This window comes from Bactrocera oleae, chromosome 6 (assembly GCF_042242935.1).
Source record: "Bactrocera oleae isolate idBacOlea1 chromosome 6, idBacOlea1, whole genome shotgun sequence".
Lineage (NCBI taxonomy): Eukaryota > Metazoa > Arthropoda > Insecta > Diptera > Tephritidae > Bactrocera > Bactrocera oleae.
Window position 1 is genome coordinate 23,865,825 of NC_091540.1, and position 11,263 is coordinate 23,877,087.

General features: G+C 33.5%; 1 protein-coding gene across 5 annotated transcripts in view; it reads right to left on the bottom strand.

Moving 5' to 3' along the window:
• The window catches only part of olf413 (DBH like monooxygenase olf413), a 237,236-nt gene extending 228,093 nt beyond the window's left edge, over positions 1-9,143 (bottom strand). Inside the window, exons 1-2 of one of the 5 annotated variants that reach the window (XM_070112116.1) lie at positions 8,470-9,143; positions 7,435-7,719 (exon numbers count right to left, since the gene is read on the bottom strand). The gene's annotated coding sequence lies outside the window, so the exon portion shown is untranslated. Of the gene's footprint in view, positions 1-7,434; positions 8,219-8,275 lie in introns of those variants that run through there. The other 4 variants (XM_036360264.2, XM_036360265.2, XM_036360267.2 and 1 more) reach the window with 4 other exon arrangements.
• Between the last annotated feature and the right edge of the window lie 2,120 nt (positions 9,144-11,263).

The window sequence follows — 11,263 nt, forward strand, 5'->3', positions numbered from 1 at the left end:
CTGTGAAATATACTCGCTATGCCAATTGTTCGATGTGATACCTTTAAATAATTAATAATAAACTTCGACAAGAATGACGAGCGACAAAGAAGAAGAAATTAACCTGAATTTATTTTCAAAATCAAACTATGATTGAAGTGAATCTAAAATTTAAAAAATCATTTAGTGTAAATAAATCGAAAATTTGTCCTTTGACGATTTAGTTTCTAAAATATAACTAAAACGGAACTGAAAGATCAAAATAAAGTCCTTGTATTGAAAATGTTTGTTTTCGATAAAATATCTGCACGAAATTCGGAATGGGTTCAAGACAACGGCACAATTTTCGAAAAAACGGTGATCCTACTTTGATCCCCGCAGCAATTTTTGCAGATAAAATAAAAATGAACAAAAATATTTAAATATAATATTTATTTTAGAAACGTTTGGTACAACACTTTTTCTTTTCGAAGTTTTGGTGCTACACCGCCTTACGAGGGTTCTTTTCAGCCTAAATATTTATCAGCCCATTTCATGTCACCAACATTGTTGATACAAATTTTTTGGAACACAAATCTCTTATTTTATGCTTCTATCTCCTACCAATGCCATTACTATGCCTTTGGGCAGAGCTTTCACTTTTGGCTAATAACATATTTTAGCTCACTATTTTCAATGGGCACTAAGTGTTGACAATTTTCCGTTTGCCAAGTTTTAAGCGAAAGTACTTTTTTGTTCCATTTATTTTCCCAAACGCATGGCTTTTAACAAAAACCTACAAGTAAAACATAGAACTTTGTTTTAAGGTAAAGAAAACATATTCCCAAACGAATCTTCTTAATTAATTTAATTTAATGGTAAATCAAAACAAGCAGTCTTAGACAATTTAAAATTGCAGTTTGACTTTCATACCAACACTTCGAGTCAAGGTACACTAATTTAAAGAGCACTAAAACTAATGCTCAAATTTAACATCTCGGTATACATATGCATGTTTACATAGGTAGGTGGGCAGTTATATCGGGAATATAGGAGAATTGCATATTTGTATGTAATGGAGTAAGTGCACACAAGCTTATTGGTTATCTTCATATGTCCATAAATGAGAGACAAATGGCCTTAGTCAAACATACAATACTTTTATTAATTTTGTATATATTTATATGTATAAACATGTTATGTATGTGGTATATATGTCAATGTCGACTAGGAAATATTATGGGAACTGCATTGCGATACCACGGATAATCTCTCCGCTTTGTGAATGGCGTCTTTATTTTGTTGCCTTGTTACCTTTGGTCTCCAAAAATATGCCTCAATCGGTTATGCCAGTAATTTATGCTTAAATTAAAGTCCTTGAATAAATACATGGAAAATCCTTTGAAATTGATTCTCCCTTTTGCGGCCGGGGTGTGGTTAAGGGCTGCACAGACTGGTGGTGTAAAATTAAATGTATTGCAGTGAATGATGAGGTGCAGAGCCATGTACTTGTATGAGTGCAAAGTTAGGACTGTTGTTCTATACCGACGGGTGGCAAATGAAATTGACATTCAAGGGCACTTTGGGAAAATTAAATTAATACTTATACATGAGAAGGAAGCGGACTTTACGGATTTCACTTCATTTATTTAGTATAAATATTCAATATACTTCAATTCAGCATTCATTCTACATATAGGTACCGCGTCGTCATATACCAAATATACTGCATGCATATTCAGTATTTCAACATTAACCCATACAAACGTATGAATTTATGCAACTACACTAAGATATTAGGTATTTGTGAGAAATTATATTATATATGAGCGTGTTTATACATATGCAAAGTTATGCTTTTAATATTTTACATTTGCATGTTTAAAGTAATACCTATTGTAAAATTTAAATGATAGACTTCTAAGGTTAATCTATGCAACGTCGAGAACAAAGAAACATTTTTAAAATCAATTAGCAGAATGAACTCATTAAAGTGGAAATCGCCCTAGTTTTTAGTATTTCTTCATTCAGATAGAAATCTCCATTTTAAACCAAGCAGTAGCAAACTATTCAAACTATTATGTTTATATTTATTTGTATATTATTTTCATCTATGGCACGTACAAAAGATGTACTGAACTGATTTATACATAAGTTTAAAATATAATTCATTTTAAATTGTTTAAATACGAGTATACATAAGTAAGTTAAATTTTAACAAGTTAAGCCATCAGCTTAAAAAGTAAATATAATATTCTTTATATTTTTAACAATATCGAGCATATCCCTATAATCGCATATGCTGCTATTTATGCTAATAGAACTTAGTTACTTCTCTACTGACCTCTGAACGCTTGTCAATTGACAACAACACAATATAATAGAATCGCATTCCTTTCTCCCAATTTTAACTGCATTACATATACGGTTTTCCGTGTGTTTCTTCAAAAAATTTAATTGGTGTCAAAGTAACGAAATGAACTACAAATACAACTTAATATAACAAACCTTCATCACTCATCTACTTATCACGCTATCGTCATGCACAAAGTTGATTTCATAAAAATTCTCTGCAAAAGAATATCCAAATAATTGAAATTGCTTTTAGATATGAAAGTTGGATTTCTTGGTATCTGTCTATAAATGAACCTGTTTATGTATTAAAATAACAATGAATTATGCTTTACATGCCAGACTAGCTGCTATTATGCCGTCTGTGGATAACAGATAGTACTAGACAGTACACTGCCAAAAATTTAGTCTACTGTCATTGAATATATTGAATGAATCGCTATATTCTATATGGGTCCGATCTGAACAAAATGTTAGGAGATTATAACGATAATGGATGCCAAAATTGAATGAAGATACTTCACCAAATTAAAAAGTTTTCCATACAATAACAAGAATTCGATTGTTCAGCTTGTATGGCAGCAATATGATATTGTGATTCAATTTGAAAATTTCTTTAGATATTATAGCGCTGCTTTGGACAATAATTTACGCCAAATTAAAAGGTTTTCCGGACGAGGACTTCAGTTTGAGCGGTCAGTTTGTAACATATGGCAGCCATATGCAATATTGGCTCGATAACGACAGTTCCGTCAAATAAGCAGCTTCTTGCGAAGGAAAGAACGTGTGAAAAATTTCAAATTGATGATGATTGATTAAAAATGGCTGCTTCCCCTCAAACCCATTTTTACTAATCCTATGTAAAATAGGTAAATTTTTTTACAAAATACTGCATACACCGCACATGTGTGTAGCTCATATATGTGAGTTGAGCATAAATTCAACATACCTGTGTGACAAGTACAGACGGCACGCCACTGCCAGTGCCACAAATCGCTGATTTAACAGTTCAAATTCAAACAATAATCCAGGCGCCATTACAGTTTCGTCCTCCGATACTAATATAATATAGGTATATATGGTACGTTATATCATAGGGCAAACACACTTGTCGTGTAATTATTCTCTAAATATTCGCACATTGTGATTTGGGATTGTGTTTTGTTCCAAATTTCAGTATTAGTTATAGTGCTTTATAGAGATGTTATTTATACTAATAAACTAATCTTTCGTAGATTTGAACTTTTAAGGTTCGACTGAAACCGGTTCAATGTTTTTGAATTAGTCAGTGGCGTTGAAATAGGAGAAAATCATTGATATATATATATATATAAATTTGAAGCAAGCGAGAAGGAATATCCTAATGATGAGCTCATATTGGTGTATCTAGAATCAAGTGCAACCCAAACTTAATTTCACAGATTGTCAGAGAAAATGACAAAAAAACGTTTGGGACATCGTGAAAGAAATTCCATGCGACGCACTCGTATTTGCGGGCAGTACAAGTTTGTACAGATCCGACAAGCGAAGTACCACCCATGGTTTTATATGCCTACATCTGTGTATGAAATTTTAAAACTTTGTTTTGAATTTATAAGACATGTTGCCCTTTCGAGAGGTATGATGTCAGAAGAAGCTCTCGAGGACAGAAATAAAAGTCTTCGAAAATTTGGTTTGAACGACATCCGAAATAATTCGCGAAGAACCACGATGGATGGAAGACTTAGTTCGATGAAATAAATACACTGTTTCTTCACCCATTCATTACGATGTTGTCAAAAGGTTCAGTTTCCGCTCCTAAAAAGGATTAACTAACTATTAATATACATATATGTATATATATTTTTCAAATATGAAAAAGTAATGTTTATTAAAATTGGTATAGAAAATGTTCGGTAAAACTGTCGAAATATCAAGTAGAGCAAATTTTTTTTAATATTAACAAAAAAGAGGCATTCCATTTCTACCCAATACCTCGAATTTTCGTAATCCTATATATATATACACAGATAGCCCAGCGGCTGTGAAATAACTAAAGTCTCTTACGGTTCATCGAAGATAATGAAATGTCTTGATTTCTTAGTGGAATAAGAAGATATATATATGTCTGCCGACTATTAAAATTCAAAATGAATGACATAACAACTCTAACAGGGCACTGGATATCATACAACGACCATTATAGAAGCTGCCGAAAAGTAGAAGAAGAAGATACTATAGAACATCTTCTATACGAATGTGAGGCTTTGTATAGGAAAAGAATCGCTAGGGTTTCTTGACGGTGTCTCGATTGCTTTTTATTGAGAAAGTGTTAGTTATACAAACATACATTTTTCCGCCCCAAGAGCACTAATTGGTTCACATACATACATATATACATATGTGTACTGCTGTTATCGGTTACAATTGCTGTGCATGAGTTAAAATCAAAATATAAGGCTGCAGTCATAAGTTAATTATTACACCAAAGAGAATTCCTGTAGGAAATTTATCGATTGCAAATAATTAACTATTGAAATCTTCTCGGAGAAGCAGTGAAATATTTTTGTGTTATATTAATGTTAATAGTTATTAAAATGCTGTTCAGATATGCAATGCTTGTTGGAGGTAAATTTTTAATAAAACAAAAACTAAACAAGTAAAGAAGGGCTAAGTTCGGATGTAACCAAACATTTTATATTCTCGCAAAGTCAAATGGTATACTCGTTTGAGATTTCTTTGTGGATTGGCTGATACTTTCGGTAGAAGGTCAACTATAGGCACTGGGGTCCACATATTTAGTACTTAAGGGCTTGAACAGTTTTGTTACGATTTAGACAATTTTTGGTCACAAGGTGGCATACTTTAAACGTATTATTCACGCAAAGTTTTACCCCGATATAATCATAGTTTGATGATTGATATGCATAGTGGAAAGTAAAAGAATCAGATGGAATTGAAAATGGTGTTATATGGGAAATAGACGTGGTTGTAGTCCGATTTCGCAATATAACATAGAAATATGAAAAGAACGTTATGCACTGAATTTTGTTGAAATCGGTTAAGCAGATCCCAAGATATGGGTTTTCACCTAAAAGTAGGCTGTGCCACGCCCACTGTCTAATTTTGAACGCGGTTCCTGTAAAGTCATCTCATACCATCCTAGAGATTAAATTTAATGTCTCTGGCGAGTTTAGTGCTTGATTTATCGCGCTTTTAGAAGTTTTTAACAGTACCGTTATATGGGGAGTGGGCGGAGTTGCCACCCGATTTCAACTATTTTCACACTGTAGGTAGAGGTTCTAAAAACATTTGCTTCCAGTGAATTTTGTTATTACAGCATTAGCGGTTTAGGGGATATGCACATTAAACCTATTAGAGGCGGGACCACGCCCACTTTAAAAAAAATGTTTAGTTGCAAATGCCCCTCCCTAATGTGATCCTGTGTACCAAATAACAGTCTTGTATCTTATTGCGGAGCTTAGTTATGGCAATTTATTTGTTTTTGATTAATGGCGTTTTGTGGGCGTGGTAGTGGTCCGATTACGCCCATCTGCAATACCAACCGTCTCACGGTACCAAGAAACATGTCTACCAAGTTTCATAAAGATATCTCAATTTTTACTCAAGTTACAGCTTGCACGGACGGACAGACGGACAGACAGTCACCCGGATTTCAACTCGTCTCTTCATCCTGATCATTTATATATGCATAACCCTATATCTAACTCGATTAGTTTTACGTGATACAAACAACCGTTAGGTGAACAAAACTATTATACTCTGTAGCAACAGGTTGCGAGAGTACAAAAAAGGTGACGTCGCCTGCACCTAAGCTATAATACTCTTAAATACTCTTATAAAAATATGTTTGTCTTGATTTTGGTCGGTCAGCTTGTATAACAGCTAGTACGAGTATATGCTATAGAGGTCCAATCTGAAAAATTTATAAGAATGTTATTGTCTTGAACAGTAATCCATGCCAAATTTCGTGAGAGAGATTAAAAAAGTTTTCCATACAAGGTCTTCATTTTGGTCCTTCAGTTTGTATGACAGTTATATTTTGTAGTCGTCCGATATTTGCGGTACCGACAAATGAGCAGTTTCTTGAGGATGAAAGGATGGTCTCAAAAACTGAGGGACTAATTTACGTACAATAAGACCAGAAAGTTTCCGGAAATTATTGGCCCACAATTCCGGCCGTTTACGACAGATGTTTTCACGCAAACGCCTCAAAACGCTCATATTATATAATACTCTTTTTTGACCTTCTGTCCCGTTGGAATGAATTCATGATGAACCAAACCGCGAATATAAAAAAAAAGCAATTTCCAGAAACTTTCTGGTTACATAGTACAACATTTTACTACAAAGTATAATGAACTATTTTAAGACCAGCATTGTTCAATACCATCGATCAACCATCGTATTCACCGGATTTGACCCCATTTAACTTTTCTTGTTTCCAAAACTCAATTTACCATTCCTTGAAAGCCGTTTCGACTCAATTGGGGCGTAAAAGAAAATTCGCGACAAGGCATGTATCGATGATTGGAAAAAAAGGTGGCATATGTGTATCGCTTCAGAAGGAGCATATTTTGAAGGCGACAAAATAAATATGTATGAAGATTAAAAATTTTTCGTTTTACAGTATATGTACCTATATAGACAGACGGACAGACATAGCTAAATCAACTCAGCTCGTCACGCTGATCATTTATATATGTATAATATATACTTTATAGGGTATCAGACGTAACCTACTGGGTGTTACAAACTTAATACACTCTGTTCAGGGTATACAAATTTTTGCGTATTTGCTTTTTCTTAATATAAACCGAAATTATTAGATATACGAATGCAAAATTAGTTTGATACTCGTAGATACATAAGAAGGGATAATTAACTATTGTATTCAATCGATATTTATGTATTATTGAAAACATTAAATCGGCCGTAGTTCAAGTTACTAGAGGGAAAAATGTTTTCTCTGTGTGTGTTTTTTGATGCATTCAATTCTGTGTGCACAAACGATTTACATACATGTGTAAGTTTGTATAAGTTTAAGTGTGTATACTTGTGTATAGCTGGCGCCAAGGGTAGGTATTATGCGGCCGTCGTAAACAAATGAGGTTGTATACTTACCTTGCAAAGCTGAAAAGTTAATTTTTTTTGTTAGTGACGTCTTTGAAAGAGTATATATGTATTTATGTATGTATGTAAAGCGCTTCTAGTTGGATAGTTTGCATTCGGTAACGACTGACAGCGCAAACAGTGTTCCTTGTACGATGAACGGAAGGAGCGCAGTTAATTAGCAATACAGTTAATTGTACTTCAACAACCGCTGAGTAATGTTTCGTACATCAATGTATTTATAGTAATCTTCATTAGGCCAAACAGCTAGTGAGCACCACAATTCCGTAAGATGTCCTAAAATCACGACACTACATGACACGATACATAAAACTCATACAATTCGTGTGCATGTGACGGATGATATTTTTATGTACAAAAAACTTAGAAACACACAATAAAAAAATTATACGCGCACGGATGACTAGGCGCGAAAACTTGCCGCCGCTGATAAAAAATATGCATGCATTTATACGCTTTGAAATCTAAATCAGTTAAAGTGCTTTGGAAATCTTTTTAAAGCATGAGGTTATATGTGTATATTTATATACATACATACATATATGTATGTATATATAAATGATCTTCTTAAGACAGATAGAAATTTTTGAATTAAACCACATTCTCCTTATTTTATACGGAATTTACATAATGTATTGTGCCTTTCAACGCACAAATTCATAACAATATATAATATATGCATACATACATATGTGGATACGCAAATATTTCAGAGTATTTTACTTGTATTTTTAAATGTTTAAAATCAATTTGCCGTACGTACACATAATTTTATTGACTGTGTTAAGATATATTTATATATTAACATAAAAGTGTATATATATATATTTACATTAGAGCTTTTTGCAGCTTTTAACTTGTGACTGACTAGTTAAGTGATAAGATAGAAGAAGCAACTCCCATAACTAAAATTATTTTGGTGAATTTTAGTTCACATCAATCAATATTTTCATATATTCATACAAACACTGGAGCATACACATAAACATACATATCGAAATATATGTACAATCGACGTATACATACAAACATTTAATCATTTGAATTGGTGCCGACGCAACCTTATACCGCCCACGACGTCGGTAGCTAAGCGTTGTACTCAGCGTAATTAATTTTCAATTTCTAGCAGTCATTGACCCGCTAAATAGCGCTATTTATGTAACCGGATTTAGAGATGTTATAGTCTGAAAATTTATTTGACATTTACATTTCTTATTTCTTACAGTGCCGTAAGCATTATTGTTTGATAAGGTTTCTGTTTTTTGGGGATAGCCTTTTTTTTGTTTTAGCTTGTCTTATTTGATAGTAACTCGCGCAAAAAAACCGCAGCGAATAACGCGAGAACCGAGAACCCGTTTCCGGCACTAACCACTCAATGTGTAACTTGTTACTAAATAATTTGCAGTGAGAGGTACCTGTATTAGGTCACCTCTGTGCCAGTTCACAATCATATTACTGCTGCTCTTCAATGTTCCAATACCGTGTCGTCGATGCACTAAATTCACTCCTCACTTTTGGACAACAATTTCACCGCATCACATTTACACTTTCACATTCGGCGGCCACATCTCCGCAACATCAATATTACAATAAACAGTGACACCCACAGAGTTCAACTTGCGGTCTGGTGTGGTAGTGTGCTTTGTCAGCCATTCATGTACTTTGCAATCATATATTTACTCAAATTTCTTCATAAATCACATTCACACCCTCATATTCATATAAATATTCTTGCTCACTGGATGCTCATTTACTTCCATTATAAATATACTTAACTTTACTTCTATTGAAAATAATAATTTTGTATATATAACAATTCTTTTACGTTCTCTGCTTTAGCTCCGGTCGAATTTACTGTGCGCACAAGTGCATTTTTGAGAAAGTTGGATGCACCCCGTTGTATAAAGAATATTCAAAAGAGAGAATCAGATGTGTATCGGAACGTTGCGAACGTTTCAATTCCGATATGTACACTTATCTATTAAGAGAAAAGTATAGGACATTTTCAATATTTTATTCTCTTCAAACGCGGCGCTATACCCACATACTTTTATTTTTCACAGCATGTACACAAAGTAAATTTCAACAGAAAAGTGCCTGACTTTACAAATTTTTACATATATTTATAGGTATAGCGAAAGCTATAGTTGCGGACATCCGCAATCAGCGGAGTTTCTCTCTTAAACGGACAAAAAAAAAATTCAGAAACCAAGTTTTATACCGCAAACAGTCACCGAAGTGCCTCCCTTCCGTACTTACCGCCCGTATCAAAACAAGTTTGTCAAAAGTTATGCCCGTTGTTGCAACGCAGAAATCAGTTGTTCTCTTTTGTTTTCATTTCACCAATGTTGCCATTGTTATATTTGTATACACGATTTTTCACACATTTAGTTTTTTAGTTATAATTTTTCATAGTGTAAAAGCTCAAAACTAAAATCCAACTATTAAAAGTAGTTTACCTATTTATAAATAATCGACTGTGATTTTGAGTTATTTTAGGAATATTTAAAATATATTCTAGTTTATTTTATAATTACTACAAAATTAAGAGGTTGGCACCCTGCGCTGCAAGAGAATTCTCTCTCACTCTTAGCTCAGTTGTTTCTACTGGAAAAATTAAATTTTCGCGGATATCCTACCTTCTGTAGAAACGGACGCTAGATGGATGGATAGCGGTTTTGAGAGTTCATTTAAATTGCGCTCTCATAAGATAGGTCGTATCAGCTGATTCGGTCCACGGTTTTGCATCGGTTTGAACATTATGATTTGAATACAAAGACGAGTACATGGCAACGAAATTTTCTTGTCTGCAAATGTCGACTTGAAGCCAGCTTCTTGAACATTTTGAAGACATATCTAACATCTAATAAACGCAATTTCGTTGTTGCCGTACTAAAACCCCTATTTTACCTCAATGATATTTAAATATTTTGTTCAAAACGAAATTTTTGGTGCAAAAAATAAGTAAATAGGTCTATTAATTGGTTTTAAATTATCAATTGATGCTACAAATGATATATTAGTGCTATTTTATGCTTATGTTATTAAAACAACATTAGATTTGTTAGAGAGTTGAATAATTGTATATTTCACATATTAGTGGCAGCACGATTGGCAGCAGTGTTGTCGGTAAAATAAGAAATGGTTTTAATTTAGCGACAGCGACAACTGCAAGCTTGCGGCCGTGAAGTCATGCGGTTGTCTAAAAAACTGTGCCCATAAAAACGTGTGCATTTTAATATTTGGCAGATGCTGCCTTTCGTTTGTCATCATCATCTATGTGTTGAGCGTTTTAAATTGGGTTTTCAGAACAAATTAGAACAAAGACCGGCCGCGGAAACTTGTTTTTACCATTTTTAATTTTTATTATCTTTGGTAAGCGGACGGGAACCTCTCAATAACGAACAAGAAAATTAAATTGCTAAACGAAAGTGCAAAGAAAACAATTATTTGCATACAACGAAGATCAATAATTAAAACAAAGGTAAAGTAACTAAACCGACCGGAAATCGAAATCTATATACGATATATTAAACTTAATATCATAAAGTTGATCTTTCTAACTGCTAGGACAACATCCGTTTGCCAGTCTCTCGATCAGGTCATTACACTCATAATTTCAAATGTTTTTACTAATGCAATATTATCAAACTTATTTTGATAAGAAAAGACGACATTTCAATGAAGAAACTTTGACAATTGACATTTTAAAGGTGGCATGGGCAACATAACGATGAAAACAATTAAAAACTGTTTTTCAAGGGCATGTTTTCAAAAAAGTGTGAGAAAAATTTCTGGCTTCGATGCAGAAGACGTTATT